The sequence below is a fragment of the Oncorhynchus kisutch genome, linkage group LG3, assembly GCF_002021735.2.
Source record: "Oncorhynchus kisutch isolate 150728-3 linkage group LG3, Okis_V2, whole genome shotgun sequence".
Classification (NCBI taxonomy): domain Eukaryota; kingdom Metazoa; phylum Chordata; class Actinopteri; order Salmoniformes; family Salmonidae; genus Oncorhynchus; species Oncorhynchus kisutch.
In genome coordinates this window covers 60,973,275-60,994,139 of record NC_034176.2, presented here as the reverse complement: position 1 = coordinate 60,994,139, position 20,865 = coordinate 60,973,275, and the positions used below count along the sequence as shown (strand labels likewise).

Here is a 20,865-nt window from a genome sequence, read left to right as displayed (position 1 = left end):
TTAATAGAAAATATCCTAAAGTCAACTAAATAAATTAGACAGCTAACAAGACACCTTAGAAAATAATGAGCAATAATATTTTAATAGGGTGGCCGAAATAGCTCAGTTGGGAGAGCGTTAGACTGAAGATCTAAAGGTCCCTGGTTCGATCCCGGGTTTCGGCAAGTGTTCATTTTGCGAGACTTCTAAATTTGGCCTGGAAATGGAGGGCTGCTGGTTGGAAACACAGGTTCAAAGGGAACATTTAGTTAGGAGATTATGGGTTGGACAAAACCCTAAACTCTCCTCAACTCCTCCATCCTTTCTCCGTGACCCAACCTATACTCAGAGCATTTCATATTATTCTGTATGTATATCAAAGATACTCCATTTAATATGATATGTTACATTTCATATTGTATGTATTATTTAGGAATGTCCATCATCCATTTCATATGATATGAATTACAATTTGTATGATGTTAAGAATTTCCAAAATGTACAATACATTACAAATTGGCAAAATGTACAATAGGTTAAGATTTTGCTAAACGTATGATATGCTACGAATTCCAATATGACTTTCACATCTGACTCAATTTGTTTTAATGACATACACATTTATTTTGGGATCCAACACTGTAAACGTAATTTTAACTTTTTCAAAAGAAGGCGAGAGAGGACACAGAAGAGAGGACGCAGGACTTGAGCAAATCTAATTGAGAAAAGGCCAACAGAGGAGTGGCCTTCCCGACTCGATAGCCTTCTCTCAGAGAGGAAGCACAAGAGTATCCTACCTGAGTACTTCGCAGAAGAGTTTTGAGATCCGCTACACCCCCTTTGAATCAGCTGTTTTTTTACTGGTCAGAGAAAAGCACGCAAATATTTAAAAACAATATGCTACATATCCTTTTATCGATAAAATGTCTAGCACAACTAGCTACTGTACATGTATTTGTACTACTTTACACATTTAATTTGTGATTCATCCCTTGTAGCCTAAATGTCATTTGCATAATGATGCTTGAGTGAAGGAGTCTCATTTCATTCAAGCACATTTGTTTCCACATTTCCTGCTCTCCTTGACAGATGATCGGAATAGTTTGTCACATTATCATCAAAATAATCTGTCAGCCCCAATATTTCCATACTAGGCTGAAATCATTGTGTGATTTTATATTAGGCCTTTGTTTTGTCACACCCAGCTAGCTAAAATGAGATACTTTGAAATTACTTCACCAACGCTACAGCTAGCTAGCTGTTGAATACACATGCACTTACTTATGCTTTTGTGTGTGTGTGTTCTAATGTGCTGAGCAAGTTGAGATGTTAGCTAAAGGTTAAACACTATTAATTTAATGTTCCAACTAAACATCCGATCTGCTCACTGTGATTAAATGTTACATGTTATAGTCATAATTACAAATAGCAGATATGAAGCGGCCCACCTTCAAAAAGTTGCCAGATGGGAGCCTTGTCCTGAAAGACACCAGCCTTTATCCGTTGTATGTGCCCTCAACACCTGTGCCCTGCTGGGCCTCTGTCCGAGCCCTCGACGCCTGTGTCCGGCTGGGCGTCTGTCTGCAGACTGGTCTCATAGACCAGACGTAACATGGTAACCATAACTCAGGGACACTCAAATGAGTATGTTATATTGAGTATGGTTACATAGACATAAGGTTAAGAACTTCTACCAACCCAAAGGTTGCGTGTTTGAATCTCATCACGGACGTAACTTCTAACTACTCATCACGTAACTTCTTACTACTTTTTAGCTACTTACCCTAAACACTAAGCTAGTCCTTTAATCTAACCCTTACCATAAACCTTCAACCTAACTCCTAACCTTAACCCTAACCTTTATTCCTAACCCCTAGCTAATGTTAGCCAGCTAGCTAACATTTGTAACTTTTGTATGATTGTAATTCGTAACATATCATTTGAAATGGATGACATGCATCCAAAAAACAATACCAAATAGATGTATCAGATTTACGTACAGAATAATATGAAATGCTCTGAGACCATGTTGCTGTCTGTGATCTCCACATGTGTGCCCGGTTGGGCTTCTGTCCATCCTCCATGACTATGCTCAGCTGTCCCTCAGTCAGCCCCCAGTCCTCCTTATGGGCTGGGCAATCTGATGGAGCCAGCGATCAGTACCTCCCCATTTTCAGTTCATTATATATCATTGTAATTATTTGTGTTCAATTTGTTTGTCCCTCTGTGGTGTTTATTTAACTGTATTACTATTTTTGAAGCTTATACAGCATCATTTTTCATGTATTTATTACTCAACAGTATTCTCTCCTTCTTCTTAATTCACTCACAAAAGCCCTTATCTGTCACCCCCTGACCTTAGAGAGCCGTTTTATTTCTCTATGTGGATAGGTCAGGGTGTGATTTGTGGTGGGCATTCTATGTTTTCTGTTTGTATGTTTTGGCCGGGTATGGTTCTCAATCAGGGACAGCTGTCTATAGTTGTCTCTGATTGGGAATCATACTTAGGCAGCCTGTTTTGCCACCTTAGTTGTGGGTAGTTGACTTTGTTAGTGGCCTGTATAGCCCTAGTAAGCTGTGTGGTGTTGGGTCTTGTTTTTGTTTGCGACATTCAAAATGAAAAGAAATGTACGCTCACCACTCTGCACCTTGGTCCGGTCATTTCCCTGATGACATTCGTGACATTATCTGAATGCTCTAATCACATTTTGATCTATTAATGTCAGTCTTTGAATGCTCCGTTGTATAAACTACACTGAATAATAATATAAACGCAACATGCAACAATTTCAAAGATTTTACTGAGTTACAGTTCATATAAGGAAATCAGTCAATTTAAATATATAAATTAGGCCCTAATCTATGGATTTCACATGACTAAGAATACAGATATGCATCTGGTCACAGATACCTTTAAAAAAAGGTAGGAGCATGGATCTGAAAACCAGTCAGTATCTGGGGTGGCCACCGTTTGCCTCATGCAGTTCGACACATCTCCTTTGCATAGAGTTGATCAGCCATGTGGCCTGTGGAATGTTGTCCCACTCCTCTTTAATGGCTATGTGAAGTTACTGGATATTGGCCGGAACTGTAACACGTTGTCGTACACGTTGATCCAGAGCATCCCATACATGCTAAATGGTGACATGTCTGGTGAGTATGCAGGCCATGAAAGACCTGGACTATTTTCAGCTTCCGCCTCTTACCAGATAGCAGAGTGGCGCAGCGGAAGCGTGCTGGGCCCATAACCCAGAGGTCGATGGATCGAAACCATCCTCTGCTATGTTTTACATGTGGACAAATCAGCGAAGGTAAAACACAAATTAAAAATATTTCTAAAAGCCTTTATGCAATAGAAATGATACCTACATACAGTTTTGATTTGATCAAATGAAACTTTGTTTTCAAATAATGTGTTAAAATGCTGTTTGTAAGCAATACGATAACTTATATAATACATAAACTATAACTAATAGAATGGTTGAATTAGACGACTTTAATATTGCATCATTCTGAAAGGTAAACACTACCACCCTCTCATAGACAATGGATGAAATAACAGGTCATTTTATCTGAGCAGTTCTTGAACTTCCATTACACATTGAGAGCCTGTGTCTGTTAGCAAGATGACTCCAGATCAACTGAGGCTCCTTTTCGTACATGTAATCACTAAAAGGTTCGCCTAATATAATTCTAAAAGTATGTGTGAGTTTGTCATGGAACCAGCAGGTGGAAGCATTGTCTTCTAGCAGTTTGGAAAAGGACGTGATTATTCCATCCATGTGGGAGCATTTGTCATGCGCTGTTCGAGAAAGATTAATAGAAAATATCCTAAAGTCAACTAAATAAATTAGACAGCTAACAAGACACCTTAGAAAATAATGAGCAATAATATTTTAATAGGGTGGCCGAAATAGCTCAGTTGGGAGAGCGTTAGACTGAAGATCTAAAGGTCCCTGGTTCGATCCCGGGTTTCGGCAAGTGTTCATTTTGCGAGACTTCTAAATTTGGCCTGGAAATGGAGGGCTGCTGGTTGGAAACACAGGTTCAAAGGGAACATTTAGTTAGGAGATTATGGGTTGGACTAAAACCCTAAACTCTCCTCAACTCCTCCATCCTTTCTCCGTGACCCAACCTATACTCAGAGCATTTCATATTATTCTGTATGTATATCAAAGATACTCCATTTAATATGATATGTTACATTTCATATTGTATGTATTATTTAGGAATGTCCATCATCCATTTCATATGATATGAATTACAATTTGTATGATGTTAAGAATTTCCAAAATGTACAATACATTACAAATTGGCAAAATGTACAATATGTTAAGATTTTGCTAAACGTATGATATGCTACGAATTCCAATATGTCTTTCACATCTGACTCAATTTGTTTTAATGACATTACACATTTATTTTGGGATCCAACACTGTAAACGTAATTTTAACTTTTTCAAAAGAAGGCGAGAGAGGACACAGAAGAGAGGACGCAGGACTTGAGCAAATCTAATTGAGAAAAGGCCAACAGAGGAGTGGCCTTCCCGACTCGATAGCCTTCTCTCAGAGAGGAAGCACAAGAGTATCCTACCTGAGTACTTCGCAGAAGAGTTTTGAGATCCGCTACACCCCCTTTGAATCAGCTGTTTTTTTACTGGTCAGAGAAAAGCATGCAAATATTTAAAAACAATATGCTACATATCCTTTTATCGATAAAATGTCTAGCACAACTAGCTACTGTACATGTATTTGTACTACTTTACACATTTAATTTGTGATTCATCCCTTGTAGCCTAAATGTCATTTGCATAATGATGCTTGAGTGAAGGAGTCTCATTTCATTCAAGCACATTTGTTTCCACATTTCCTGCTCTCCTTGACAGATGATCGGAATAGTTTGTCACATTATCATCAAAATAATCTGTCAGCCCCAATATTTCCATACTAGGCTGAAATCATTGTGTGATTTTATATTAGGCCTTTGTTTTGTCACACCCAGCTAGCTAAAATGAGATACTTTGAAATTACTTCACCAACGCTACAGCTAGCTAGCTGTTGAATACACATGCACTTACTTATGCTTTTGTGTGTGTGTGTTCTAATGTGCTGAGCAAGTTGAGATGTTAGCTAAAGGTTAAACACTATTAATTTAATGTTCCAACTAAACATCCGATCTGCTCACTGTGATTAAATGTTACATGTTATAGTCATAATTACAAATAGCAGATATGAAGCGGCCCACCTTCAAAAAGTTGCCAGATGGGAGCCTTGTCCTGAAAGACACCAGCCTTTATCCGTTGTATGTGCCCTCAACACCTGTGCCCTGCTGGGCCTCTGTCCGAGCCCTCGACGCCTGTGTCCGGCTGGGCGTCTGTCTGCAGACTGGTCTCATAGACCAGACGTAACATGGTAACCATAACTCAGGGACACTCAAATGAGTATGTTATATTGAGTATGGTTACATAGACATAAGGTTAAGAACTTCTACCAACCCAAAGGTTGCGTGTTTGAATCTCATCACGGACGTAACTTCTAACTACTCATCACGTAACTTCTTACTACTTTTTAGCTACTTACCCTAAACACTAAGCTAGTCCTTTAATCTAACCCTTACCATAAACCTTCAACCTAACTCCTAACCTTAACCCTAACCTTTATTCCTAACCCCTAGCTAATGTTAGCCAGCTAGCTAACATTTGTAACTTTTGTATGATTGTAATTCGTAACATATCATTTGAAATGGATGACATGCATCCAAAAAACAATACCAAATAGATGTATCAGATTTACGTACAGAATAATATGAAATGCTCTGAGACCATGTTGCTGTCTGTGATCTCCACATGTGTGCCCGGTTGGGCTTCTGTCCATCCTCCATGACTATGCTCAGCTGTCCCTCAGTCAGCCCCCAGTCCTCCTTATGGGCTGGGCAATCTGATGGAGCCAGCGATCAGTACCTCCCCATTTTCAGTTCATTATATATCATTGTAATTATTTGTGTTCAATTTGTTTGTCCCTCTGTGGTGTTTATTTAACTGTATTACTATTTTTGAAGCTTATACAGCATCATTTTTCATGTATTTATTACTCAACAGTATTCTCTCCTTCTTCTTAATTCACTCACAAAAGCCCTTATCTGTCACCCCCTGACCTTAGAGAGCCGTTTTATTTCTCTATGTGGATAGGTCAGGGTGTGATTTGTGGTGGGCATTCTATGTTTTCTGTTTGTATGTTTTGGCCGGGTATGGTTCTCAATCAGGGACAGCTGTCTATAGTTGTCTCTGATTGGGAATCATACTTAGGCAGCCTGTTTTGCCACCTTAGTTGTGGGTAGTTGACTTTGTTAGTGGCCTGTATAGCCCTAGTAAGCTGTGTGGTGTTGGGTCTTGTTTTTGTTTGCGACATTCAAAATGAAAAGAAATGTACGCTCACCACTCTGCACCTTGGTCCGGTCATTTCCCTGATGACATTCGTGACATTATCTGAATGCTCTAATCACATTTTGATCTATTAATGTCAGTCTTTGAATGCTCCGTTGTATAAACTACACTGAATAATAATATAAACGCAACATGCAACAATTTCAAAGATTTTACTGAGTTACAGTTCATATAAGGAAATCAGTCAATTTAAATATATAAATTAGGCCCTAATCTATGGATTTCACATGACTAAGAATACAGATATGCATCTGGTCACAGATACCTTTAAAAAAAAGGTAGGAGCATGGATCTGAAAACCAGTCAGTATCTGGGGTGGCCACCGTTTGCCTCATGCAGTTCGACACATCTCCTTTGCATAGAGTTGATCAGCCATGTGGCCTGTGGAATGTTGTCCCACTCCTCTTTAATGGCTATGTGAAGTTACTGGATATTGGCCGGAACTGTAACACGTTGTCGTACACGTTGATCCAGAGCATCCCATACATGCTAAATGGTGACATGTCTGGTGAGTATGCAGGCCATGAAAGACCTGGACTATTTTCAGCTTCCCGCCTCTTACCAGATAGCAGAGTGGCGCAGCGGAAGCGTGCTGGGCCCATAACCCAGAGGTCGATGGATCGAAACCATCCTCTGCTATGTTTTACATGTGGACAAATCAGCGAAGGTAAAACACAAATTAAAAATATTTCTAAAAGCCTTTATGCAATAGAAATGATACCTACATACAGTTTTGATTTGATCAAATGAAACTTTGTTTTCAAATAATGTGTTAAAATGCTGTTTGTAAGCAATACGATAACTTATATAATACATAAACTATAACTAATAGAATGGTTGAATTAGACGACTTTAATATTGCATCATTCTGAAAGGTAAACACTACCACCCTCTCATAGACAATGGATGAAATAACAGGTCATTTTATCTGAGCAGTTCTTGAACTTCCATTACACATTGAGAGCCTGTGTCTGTTAGCAAGATGACTCCAGATCAACTGAGGCTCCTTTTCGTACATGTAATCACTAAAAGGTTCGCCTAATATAATTCTAAAAGTATGTGTGAGTTTGTCATGGAACCAGCAGGTGGAAGCATTGTCTTCTAGCAGTTTGGAAAAGGACGTGATTATTCCATCCATGTGGGAGCATTTGTCATGCGCTGTTCGAGAAAGATTAATAGAAAATATCCTAAAGTCAACTAAATAAATTAGACAGCTAACAAGACACCTTAGAAAATAATGAGCAATAATATTTTAATAGGGTGGCCGAAATAGCTCAGTTGGGAGAGCGTTAGACTGAAGATCTAAAGGTCCCTGGTTCGATCCCGGGTTTCGGCAAGTGTTCATTTTGCGAGACTTCTAAATTTGGCCTGGAAATGGAGGGCTGCTGGTTGGAAACACAGGTTCAAAGGGAACATTTAGTTAGGAGATTATGGGTTGGACTAAACCCTAAAATCTCCTCAACTCCTCCATCCTTTCTCCGTGACCCAACCTATACTCAGAGCATTTCATATTATTCTGTATGTATATCAAAGATACTCCATTTAATATGATATGTTACATTTCATATTGTATGTATTATTTAGGAATGTCCATCATCCATTTCATATGATATGAATTACAATTTGTATGATGTTAAGAATTTCCAAAATGTACAATACATTACAAATTGGCAAAATGTACAATATGTTAAGATTTTGCTAAACGTATGATATGCTACGAATTCCAATATGTCTTTCACATCTGACTCAATTTGTTTTAATGACATTACACATTTATTTTGGGATCCAACACTGTAAACGTAATTTTAACTTTTTCAAAAGAAGGCGAGAGAGGACACAGAAGAGAGGACGCAGGACTTGAGCAAATCTAATTGAGAAAAGGCCAACAGAGGAGTGGCCTTCCCGACTCGATAGCCTTCTCTCAGAAAGGAAGCACAAGAGTATCCTACCTGAGTACTTCGCAGAAGAGTTTTGAGATCCGCTACACCCCCTTTGAATCAGCTGTTTTTTTACTGGTCAGAGAAAAGCATGCAAATATTTAAAAACAATATGCTACATATCCTTTTATCGATAAAATGTCTAGCACAACTAGCTACTGTACATGTATTTGTACTACTTTACACATTTAATTTGTGATTCATCCCTTGTAGCCTAAATGTCATTTGCATAATGATGCTTGAGTGAAGGAGTCTCATTTCATTCAAGCACATTTGTTTCCACATTTCCTGCTCTCCTTGACAGATGATCGGAATAGTTTGTCACATTATCATCAAAATAATCTGTCAGCCCCAATATTTCCATACTAGGCTGAAATCATTGTGTGATTTTATATTAGGCCTTTGTTTTGTCACACCCAGCTAGCTAAAATGAGATACTTTGAAATTACTTCACCAACGCTACAGCTAGCTAGCTGTTGAATACACATGCACTTACTTATGCTTTTGTGTGTGTGTGTTCTAATGTGCTGAGCAAGTTGAGATGTTAGCTAAAGGTTAAACACTATTAATTTAATGTTCCAACTAAACATCCGATCTGCTCACTGTGATTAAATGTTACATGTTATAGTCATAATTACAAATAGCAGATATGAAGCGGCCCACCTTCAAAAAGTTGCCAGATGGGAGCCTTGTCCTGAAAGACACCAGCCTTTATCCGTTGTATGTGCCCTCAACACCTGTGCCCTGCTGGGCCTCTGTCCGAGCCCTCGACGCCTGTGTCCGGCTGGGCGTCTGTCTGCAGACTGGTCTCATAGACCAGACGTAACATGGTAACCATAACTCAGGGACACTCAAATGAGTATGTTATATTGAGTATGGTTACATAGACATAAGGTTAAGAACTTCTACCAACCCAAAGGTTGCGTGTTTGAATCTCATCACGGACGTAACTTCTAACTACTCATCACGTAACTTCTTACTACTTTTTAGCTACTTACCCTAAACACTAAGCTAGTCCTTTAATCTAACCCTTACCATAAACCTTCAACCTAACTCCTAACCTTAACCCTAACCTTTATTCCTAACCCCTAGCTAATGTTAGCCAGCTAGCTAACATTTGTAACTTTTGTATGATTGTAATTCGTAACATATCATTTGAAATGGATGACATGCATCCAAAAAACAATACCAAATAGATGTATCAGATTTACGTACAGAATAATATGAAATGCTCTGAGACCATGTTGCTGTCTGTGATCTCCACATGTGTGCCCGGTTGGGCTTCTGTCCATCCTCCATGACTATGCTCAGCTGTCCCTCAGTCAGCCCCCAGTCCTCCTTATGGGCTGGGCAATCTGATGGAGCCAGCGATCAGTACCTCCCCATTTTCAGTTCATTATATATCATTGTAATTATTTGTGTTCAATTTGTTTGTCCCTCTGTGGTGTTTATTTAACTGTATTACTATTTTTGAAGCTTATACAGCATCATTTTTCATGTATTTATTACTCAACAGTATTCTCTCCTTCTTCTTAATTCACTCACAAAAGCCCTTATCTGTCACCCCCTGACCTTAGAGAGCCGTTTTATTTCTCTATGTGGATAGGTCAGGGTGTGATTTGTGGTGGGCATTCTATGTTTTCTGTTTGTATGTTTTGGCCGGGTATGGTTCTCAATCAGGGACAGCTGTCTATAGTTGTCTCTGATTGGGAATCATACTTAGGCAGCCTGTTTTGCCACCTTAGTTGTGGGTAGTTGACTTTGTTAGTGGCCTGTATAGCCCTAGTAAGCTGTGTGGTGTTGGGTCTTGTTTTTGTTTGCGACATTCAAAATGAAAAGAAATGTACGCTCACCACTCTGCACCTTGGTCCGGTCATTTCCCTGATGACATTCGTGACATTATCTGAATGCTCTAATCACATTTTGATCTATTAATGTCAGTCTTTGAATGCTCCGTTGTATAAACTACACTGAATAATAATATAAACGCAACATGCAACAATTTCAAAGATTTTACTGAGTTACAGTTCATATAAGGAAATCAGTCAATTTAAATATATAAATTAGGCCCTAATCTATGGATTTCACATGACTAAGAATACAGATATGCATCTGGTCACAGATACCTTTAAAAAAAAGGTAGGAGCATGGATCTGAAAACCAGTCAGTATCTGGGGTGGCCACCGTTTGCCTCATGCAGTTCGACACATCTCCTTTGCATAGAGTTGATCAGCCATGTGGCCTGTGGAATGTTGTCCCACTCCTCTTTAATGGCTATGTGAAGTTACTGGATATTGGCCGGAACTGTAACACGTTGTCGTACACGTTGATCCAGAGCATCCCATACATGCTAAATGGTGACATGTCTGGTGAGTATGCAGGCCATGAAAGACCTGGACTATTTTCAGCTTCCGCCTCTTACCAGATAGCAGAGTGGCGCAGCGGAAGCGTGCTGGGCCCATAACCCAGAGGTCGATGGATCGAAACCATCCTCTGCTATGTTTTACATGTGGACAAATCAGCGAAGGTAAAACACAAATTAAAAATATTTCTAAAAGCCTTTATGCAATAGAAATGATACCTACATACAGTTTTGATTTGATCAAATGAAACTTTGTTTTCAAATAATGTGTTAAAATGCTGTTTGTAAGCAATACGATAACTTATATAATACATAAACTATAACTAATAGAATGGTTGAATTAGACGACTTTAATATTGCATCATTCTGAAAGGTAAACACTACCACCCTCTCATAGACAATGGATGAAATAACAGGTCATTTTATCTGAGCAGTTCTTGAACTTCCATTACACATTGAGAGCCTGTGTCTGTTAGCAAGATGACTCCAGATCAACTGAGGCTCCTTTTCGTACATGTAATCACTAAAAGGTTCGCCTAATATAATTCTAAAAGTATGTGTGAGTTTGTCATGGAACCAGCAGGTGGAAGCATTGTCTTCTAGCAGTTTGGAAAAGGACGTGATTATTCCATCCATGTGGGAGCATTTGTCATGCGCTGTTCGAGAAAGATTAATAGAAAATATCCTAAAGTCAACTAAATAAATTAGACAGCTAACAAGACACCTTAGAAAATAATGAGCAATAATATTTTAATAGGGTGGCCGAAATAGCTCAGTTGGGAGAGCGTTAGACTGAAGATCTAAAGGTCCCTGGTTCGATCCCGGGTTTCAGGCAAGTGTTCATTTTGCGAGACTACTAAATTTGGCCTGGAAATGGAGGGCTGCTGGTTGGAAACACAGGTTCAAAGGGAACATTTAGTTAGGAGATTATGGGTTGGACTAAACCCTAAAATCTCCTCAACTCCTCCATCCTTTCTCCGTGACCCAACCTATACTCAGAGCATTTCATATTATTCTGTATGTATATCAAAGATACTCCATTTAATATGATATGTTACATTTCATATTGTATGTATTATTTAGGAATGTCCATCATCCATTTCATATGATATGAATTACAATTTGTATGATGTTAAGAATTTCCAAAATGTACAATACATTACAAATTGGCAAAATGTACAATATGTTAAGATTTTGCTAAACGTATGATATGCTACGAATTCCAATATGTCTTTCACATCTGACTCAATTTGTTTTAATGACATTACACATTTATTTTGGGATCCAACACTGTAAACGTAATTTTAACTTTTTCAAAAGAAGGCGAGAGAGGACACAGAAGAGAGGACGCAGGACTTGAGCAAATCTAATTGAGAAAAGGCCAACAGAGGAGTGGCCTTCCCGACTCGATAGCCTTCTCTCAGAAAGGAAGCACAAGAGTATCCTACCTGAGTACTTCGCAGAAGAGTTTTGAGATCCGCTACACCCCCTTTGAATCAGCTGTTTTTTTACTGGTCAGAGAAAAGCATGCAAATATTTAAAAACAATATGCTACATATCCTTTTATCGATAAAATGTCTAGCACAACTAGCTACTGTACATGTATTTGTACTACTTTACACATTTAATTTGTGATTCATCCCTTGTAGCCTAAATGTCATTTGCATAATGATGCTTGAGTGAAGGAGTCTCATTTCATTCAAGCACATTTGTTTCCACATTTCCTGCTCTCCTTGACAGATGATCGGAATAGTTTGTCACATTATCATCAAAATAATCTGTCAGCCCCAATATTTCCATACTAGGCTGAAATCATTGTGTGATTTTATATTAGGCCTTTGTTTTGTCACACCCAGCTAGCTAAAATGAGATACTTTGAAATTACTTCACCAACGCTACAGCTAGCTAGCTGTTGAATACACATGCACTTACTTATGCTTTTGTGTGTGTGTGTTCTAATGTGCTGAGCAAGTTGAGATGTTAGCTAAAGGTTAAACACTATTAATTTAATGTTCCAACTAAACATCCGATCTGCTCACTGTGATTAAATGTTACATGTTATAGTCATAATTACAAATAGCAGATATGAAGCGGCCCACCTTCAAAAAGTTGCCAGATGGGAGCCTTGTCCTGAAAGACACCAGCCTTTATCCGTTGTATGTGCCCTCAACACCTGTGCCCTGCTGGGCCTCTGTCCGAGCCCTCGACGCCTGTGTCCGGCTGGGCGTCTGTCTGCAGACTGGTCTCATAGACCAGACGTAACATGGTAACCATAACTCAGGGACACTCAAATGAGTATGTTATATTGAGTATGGTTACATAGACATAAGGTTAAGAACTTCTACCAACCCAAAGGTTGCGTGTTTGAATCTCATCACGGACGTAACTTCTAACTACTCATCACGTAACTTCTTACTACTTTTTAGCTACTTACCCTAAACACTAAGCTAGTCCTTTAATCTAACCCTTACCATAAACCTTCAACCTAACTCCTAACCTTAACCCTAACCTTTATTCCTAACCCCTAGCTAATGTTAGCCAGCTAGCTAACATTTGTAACTTTTGTATGATTGTAATTCGTAACATATCATTTGAAATGGATGACATGCATCCAAAAAACAATACCAAATAGATGTATCAGATTTACGTACAGAATAATATGAAATGCTCTGAGACCATGTTGCTGTCTGTGATCTCCACATGTGTGCCCGGTTGGGCTTCTGTCCATCCTCCATGACTATGCTCAGCTGTCCCTCAGTCAGCCCCCAGTCCTCCTTATGGGCTGGGCAATCTGATGGAGCCAGCGATCAGTACCTCCCCATTTTCAGTTCATTATATATCATTGTAATTATTTGTGTTCAATTTGTTTGTCCCTCTGTGGTGTTTATTTAACTGTATTACTATTTTTGAAGCTTATACAGCATCATTTTTCATGTATTTATTACTCAACAGTATTCTCTCCTTCTTCTTAATTCACTCACAAAAGCCCTTATCTGTCACCCCCTGACCTTAGAGAGCCGTTTTATTTCTCTATGTGGATAGGTCAGGGTGTGATTTGTGGTGGGCATTCTATGTTTTCTGTTTGTATGTTTTGGCCGGGTATGGTTCTCAATCAGGGACAGCTGTCTATAGTTGTCTCTGATTGGGAATCATACTTAGGCAGCCTGTTTTGCCACCTTAGTTGTGGGTAGTTGACTTTGTTAGTGGCCTGTATAGCCCTAGTAAGCTGTGTGGTGTTGGGTCTTGTTTTTGTTTGCGACATTCAAAATGAAAAGAAATGTACGCTCACCACTCTGCACCTTGGTCCGGTCATTTCCCTGATGACATTCGTGACATTATCTGAATGCTCTAATCACATTTTGATCTATTAATGTCAGTCTTTGAATGCTCCGTTGTATAAACTACACTGAATAATAATATAAACGCAACATGCAACAATTTCAAAGATTTTACTGAGTTACAGTTCATATAAGGAAATCAGTCAATTTAAATATATAAATTAGGCCCTAATCTATGGATTTCACATGACTAACAATACAGATATGCATCTGGTCACAGATACCTTTAAAAAAAAGGTAGGAGCATGGATCTGAAAACCAGTCAGTATCTGGGGTGGCCACCGTTTGCCTCATGCAGTTCGACACATCTCCTTTGCATAGAGTTGATCAGCCATGTGGCCTGTGGAATGTTGTCCCACTCCTCTTTAATGGCTATGTGAAGTTACTGGATATTGGCCGGAACTGTAACACGTTGTCGTACACGTTGATCCAGAGCATCCCATACGTGCTAAATGGTGACATGTCTGGTGAGTATGCAGGCCATGAAAGACCTGGACAATTTTCAGCTTCTGCCTCTTAACAGATAGCAGAGTGGCGCAGCGGAAGCGTGCTGGGCCCATAACCCAGAGGTCGATGGATCGAAACCATCCTCTGCTATGTTTTACATGTGGACAAATCAGCGAAGGTAAAACACAAATTAAAAATATTTCTAAAAGCCTTTATGCAATAGAAATGATACCTACATACAGTTAGGATTTGATCAAATGAAACTTTGTTTTCAAATAATGTGTTAAAATGCTGTTTGTAAGCAATACGATAACTTATATAATACATAAACTATAACTAATAGAATGGTTGAATTAGACGTCTTTAATATTGCATCATTCTGAAAGGTAAACACTACCACCCTCTCATAGACAATGGATGAAATAACAGGTCATTTTATCTGAGCAGTTCTTGAACTTCCATTACACATTGAGAGCCTGTGTCTGTTAGCAAGATGACTCCAGATCAACTGAGGCTCATTTTCGTACATGTAATCACTAAAAGGTTCGCCTAATATAATTCTAAAAGTATGTGTGAGTTTGTCATGGAACCAGCAGGTGGAAGCATTGTCTTCTAGCAGTTTGGAAAAGGACGTGATTATTCCATCCATGTGGGAGCATTTGTCATGCGCTGTTCGAGAAAGATTAATAGAAAATATCCTAAAGTCAACTAAATAAATGAGACAGCTAACAAGACACCTTAGAAAATAATGAGCAATAATATTTTAATAGGGTGGCCGAAATAGCTCAGTTGGGAGAGCGTTAGACTGAAGATCTAAAGGTCCCTGGTTCGATCCCGGGTTTCGGCAAGTGTTCATTTTGCGAGACTTCTAAATTTGGCCTGGAAATGGAGGGCTGCTGGTTGGAAACACAGGTTCAAAGGGAACATTTAGTTAGGAGATTATGGGTTGGACTAAACCCTAAAATCTCCTCAACTCCTCCATCCTTTCTCCGTGACCCAACCTATACTCAGAGCATTTCATATTATTCTGTATGTATATCAAAGATACTCCATTTAATATGATATGTTACATTTCATATTGTATGTATTATTTAGGAATGTCCATCATCCATTTCATATGATATGAATTACAATTTGTATGATGTTAAGAATTTCCAAAATGTACAATACATTACAAATTGGCAAAATGTACAATATGTTAAGATTTTGCTAAACGTATGATATGCTACGAATTCCAATATGTCTTTCACATCTGACTCAATTTGTTTTAATGACATTACACATTTATTTTGGGATCCAACACTGTAAACGTAATTTTAACTTTTTCAAAAGAAGGCGAGAGAGGACACAGAAGAGAGGACGCAGGACTTGAGCAAATCTAATTGAGAAAAGGCCAACAGAGGAGTGGCCTTCCCGACTCGATAGCCTTCTCTCAGAAAGGAAGCACAAGAGTATCCTACCTGAGTACTTCGCAGAAGAGTTTTGAGATCCGCTACACCCCCTTTGAATCAGCTGTTTTTTTACTGGTCAGAGAAAAGCATGCAAATATTTAAAAACAATATGCTACATATCCTTTTATCGATAAAATGTCTAGCACAACTAGCTACTGTACATGTATTTGTACTACTTTACACATTTAATTTGTGATTCATCCCTTGTAGCCTAAATGTCATTTGCATAATGATGCTTGAGTGAAGGAGTCTCATTTCATTCAAGCACATTTGTTTCCACATTTCCTGCTCTCCTTGACAGATGATCGGAATAGTTTGTCACATTATCATCAAAATAATCTGTCAGCCCCAATATTTCCATACTAGGCTGAAATCATTGTGTGATTTTATATTAGGCCTTTGTTTTGTCACACCCAGCTAGCTAAAATGAGATACTTTGAAATTACTTCACCAACGCTACAGCTAGCTAGCTGTTGAATACACATGCACTTACTTATGCTTTTGTGTGTGTGTGTTCTAATGTGCTGAGCAAGTTGAGATGTTAGCTAAAGGTTAAACACTATTAATTTAATGTTCCAACTAAACATCCGATCTGCTCACTGTGATTAAATGTTACATGTTATAGTCATAATTACAAATAGCAGATATGAAGCGGCCCACCTTCAAAAAGTTGCCAGATGGGAGCCTTGTCCTGAAAGACACCAGCCTTTATCCGTTGGATGTGCCCTCAACACCTGTGCCCTGCTGGGCCTCTGTCCGAGCCCTCGACGCCTGTGTCCGGCTGGGCGACTGTCTGCAGACTGGTCTCATAGACCAGACGTAACATGGTAACCATAACTCAGGGACACTCAAATGAGTATGTTATATTGAGTATGGTTACATAGACATAAGGTTAAGAACTTCTACCAACCCAAAGGTTACGTGTTTGAATCTCATCACGGACGTAACTTCTAACTACTCATCACGTAACTTCTTACTACTTTTTAGCTACTTACCCTAAACTTAAGCTAGCCCTTTAATCTAACCCTTACCATAAACCTTCAACCTAACTCCTAACCTTAACCCTAACCTTTATTCCTAACCCCTAGCTAATGTTAGCCAGCTAGCTAACATTTGTAACTTTTGTATGATTGTAATTCGTAACATATCATTTGAAATGGATGATATGCATCCAAAAAACAATACCAAATAGATGCATCAGATTTACATACAGAATAATATGAAATGCTCTGAGACCATGTTGCTGTCTGTGATCTCCACATGTGTGCCCGGTTGGGCTTCTGTCCATCCTCCATGACTATGCTCAGCTGTCCCTCAGTCAGCCCCCAGTCCTCCTTATGGGCTGGGCAATCTGATGGAGCCAGCGATCAGTACCTCCCCATTTTCAGTTCATTATATATCATTGTAATTATTTGTGTTCAATTTGTTTGTCCCTCTGTGGTGTTTATTTAACTGTATTACTACTTTTGAAGCTTATACAGCATAATTTTTCATGTATTTATTACTCAACAGTATTCTCTCCTTCTTCTTAATTCACTCACAAAAGCCCTTATCTGTCACGCCCTGACCTTAGAGAGCCGTTTTATTTCTCTATGTGGTTAGGTCAGGGTGTGATTTGTGGTGGGCATTCTATGTTTTCTGTTTGTATGTTTTGGCCGGGTATGGTTCTCAATCAGGGACAGCTGTCTATAGTTGTCTCTGATTGGGAATCATACTTAGGCAGCCTGTTTTGCCACCTTAGTTGTGGGTAGTTGACTTTGTTAGTGGCCTGTATAGCCCTAGTAAGCTGTGTGGTGTTGGGTCTTGTTTTTGTTTGCGACATTCAAAATGAAAAGAAATGTACGCTCACCACTCTGCACCTTGGTCCGGTCATTTCCCTGATGACATTCGTGACATTATCTGAATGCTCTAATCACATTTTGATCTATTAATGTCAGTCTTTGAATGCTCCGTTGTATAAACTACACTGAATAATAATATAAACGCAACATGCAACAATTTCAAAGATTTTACTGAGTTACAGTTCATATAAGGAAATCAGTCAATTTAAATATATAAATTAGGCCCTAATCTATGGATTTCACATGACTAAGAATACAGATATGCATCTGGTCACAGATACCTTTAAAAAAAAGGTAGGAGCATGGATCTGAAAACCAGTCAGTATCTGGGGTGGCCACCGTTTGCCTCATGCAGTGCGACACATCTCCTTTGCATAGAGTTGATACATGCTAAATGGTGACAGTGAGTATGCAGGCCATGTAAGACCTGGGCCATTTTCAGCTTCCAGGAATGGTGTAAAGATTCTTGCGACATGGGACCCTGAATTATCATGCTGAAACATGAGGTGATGGCGGCAGATGAATGGCATGAAAATGGGCCTCAGGATCTTGTTTGTGCGGAATTTCTTCAGTTGTGGAAACCCACGTTTTCATAAGCTGTACGGGTGGCTGGTCTCAGACGATCCCGCAGGTGAAGAACCACATCTGTGGTATTGTGTTGTGTGACAAAACTGCACATTTTAGAGTGGCTTTTTTATTGTCCCCAGCACAAGGTGCACTTGACAAGGTGTAATGATCATGCTGTTTAATCAGTTTCTTGATATGCCACACTTGTCAAGTGGATGGTTTATCTTGGCAAATGAGAAATGCTCACTAACAGGTATGTAAACAAATTTGTGCACAGAATTTGAGAGAAATACACTTTTTGTGCATATGGACATTCTGGGTTTTATTGCAGCTCGTGAAACATGGGACCAACATTTGACATGCGTTCATATTTTTGCGTGCTATGTGCACCGATTTCAAGCAATTTCAGTATATTTGTCATTGTCACGGCTTCAATTACTTCCTTGATTTACATTCAAAACAATTTCGCTAACATTAAGTTTTCGGTGTAAAAATGATCTTAAATGTATAGATTAAGCCCTTTCTCTTAATTGAGATAAACAAGATTGAACTCCTGTGGTGTTTAGGCTTCACACATTTACCCTTTAACAAGTTTGAATCATGACGAGGGAGAGCAGTTTGACGAAAATAAACTGGTTTTCATATTAAAAAGTTATGGATGATGATGACAGATTTACGGGATAAGAGTCACGAGAATTGTCAGAAGAAGTCCAATGCGTTTCTACTGTCAGATTTTCACAGTAGGAAAAGAAAGCATAAAAAAAAGAAAGATTCAAGTCTAAATACAACAGCAGTGTCGGGATTCGATACAGGGTCGGCATCGGTGAGTATGTCCATTCTTGGTAGAAAATACCCCCCGAATTCGCAACACTTGTTAATTCCTGGTGGAAAACCTTGTCTAATGAGCGATATCCTTGGCGCAGTAGGGCGTTAGACTGAAGATCTGATGGTCTCTGGTTCGGTTTTGGCAGGTAGCATTTTTCAGCCAGCAGCAACCTCAAGGGTTGCAGGTTTGAATCCCAGGCCCAAAGTTCAAATCTGGTGGGGAGCGATCCTAAACGCCATCTCCTGACAATTGAAACGTAAAACAAGACACATTTCTGTTTTCTGTAAACATGGACAATAAAGTATTCTTCTTTTAAGATGTTACACTGACGATAAAGTAAACCATACCTTTTAACATTGCATGCTACATTATTTAGAGATACATGCCATAGTTAATTTAGAACTAGCCTACTATGATTAATAAAATGTGTGATATAATTTGTTTGAAACAAAGCTAAATTAAATGAAGTTGTAGAAATGTTCTGGAGTTATTATCCCCGGAGACTTCTCTCAGTTACCACTCGAATCTGCTGCCATTGCTGTGCATTAAAAATGGATGAGTGATACGGTTTCTTCTAACTGTAACAGAACACTTTTCCAATGCTGTTCCATTTTGCCCATTTAAAGACCATCTGCAATTCCCTGAGGGTTGTCAGTGCCTTCCACCAATATAGCACCAAATCTATGCTGTTACCGATACACACAACCAAGCTATTTGTCTGAAGTCATTTACCCATATAGAAGTTCACTAGTTTGTGTTCACCTGAAAGGCTGTTTGTGTGAAGGGTCATCAGAGGTCAGGAGGGGGTCAGTGTGGTGGGCTAAGGCGTTGAATTTAAAGGTTACCATTGCCAATGCATTGTCAGCTAACATGTGGTGTCTCAGATTGGGGACCAGAGAAGAATTGTTTCAGATTCCTGTAGATACAATCTGCCTGATCTGAAGTAGTCTCCTCGTTGCATTGGAGATGACTGTGGTAGCCTATCCAAGCAGCATTGGTTGAGTAGCATTGTACAAAAGTAACATGAAGATTTCTTATATACAGCATAGCTGTGTTCGAATTCTCATACTAACCGCACTAACTGTACTATTTGTGATGTGAATTGAGTATATAGTATGCTTATTGGTCATAGTATGCCAAAGGTTCCCGGATGTCGTATTAAATTTGGCAAAATATGAAGTATACACGCAGAGGACACTATTTTGGTACTGTAGGGCCCATAATGCAATTCTTCAGGAAATGAACATTCGGGTGCTTTTGTAAATTCGCTACGGCTATCTACTCCGATTTCAGAGCACTCTGTCTGAGTGTACCAGAGCGCAGAATAATGAATATACCAGCGCTCAACACCCGTTGAATATGGCCGGTGTCAGTAAATGTCTGCAAAAAAGTGTCACCAACTAGTCATCTGTTAAGCTAACTAGCTAGCAAGAGGTTGCATAGCAACAGCATCAACTTCCAGTAGACAGGCGAAGAGCTAGTACGCTCAACTGAAAGCATACTGTTCGTTTATAGTATACTAAAATGAACTAATAGTATATCGTATGTAGTATATAGTCATTAAGTGTGTAGCATACAGTATTTTAGTCTGGGTATTCGAACACAGCTCATGTCTCAGTGGAGCTGACTATTCCTTGCACGACTACTTACTTACTCCTCTTCATTCCCTATGGA

General features: G+C 39.1%; 4 non-coding genes across 4 annotated transcripts; all 4 read left to right on the top strand.

Annotated features, from left to right (window-relative positions):
• Positions 1 to 91: 91 nt before the first annotated feature.
• trnaf-gaa (transfer RNA phenylalanine (anticodon GAA)) lies at positions 92 to 164 on the top strand. The gene has a single exon. It is a non-coding gene; the product is annotated as a tRNA-Phe (tRNA).
• Positions 165 to 3,886: 3,722 nt separating this feature from the next.
• trnaf-gaa (transfer RNA phenylalanine (anticodon GAA)) lies at positions 3,887 to 3,959 on the top strand. The gene has a single exon. It is a non-coding gene; the product is annotated as a tRNA-Phe (tRNA).
• A 3,726-nt stretch (positions 3,960 to 7,685) lies between these two features.
• On the top strand, positions 7,686 to 7,758 carry trnaf-gaa (transfer RNA phenylalanine (anticodon GAA)). The gene has a single exon. It is a non-coding gene; the product is annotated as a tRNA-Phe (tRNA).
• A 7,522-nt stretch (positions 7,759 to 15,280) lies between these two features.
• Positions 15,281 to 15,353, top strand: trnaf-gaa (transfer RNA phenylalanine (anticodon GAA)). Its single transcript has one exon. It is a non-coding gene; the product is annotated as a tRNA-Phe (tRNA).
• The last annotated feature ends 5,512 nt before the right edge of the window (positions 15,354 to 20,865 follow it).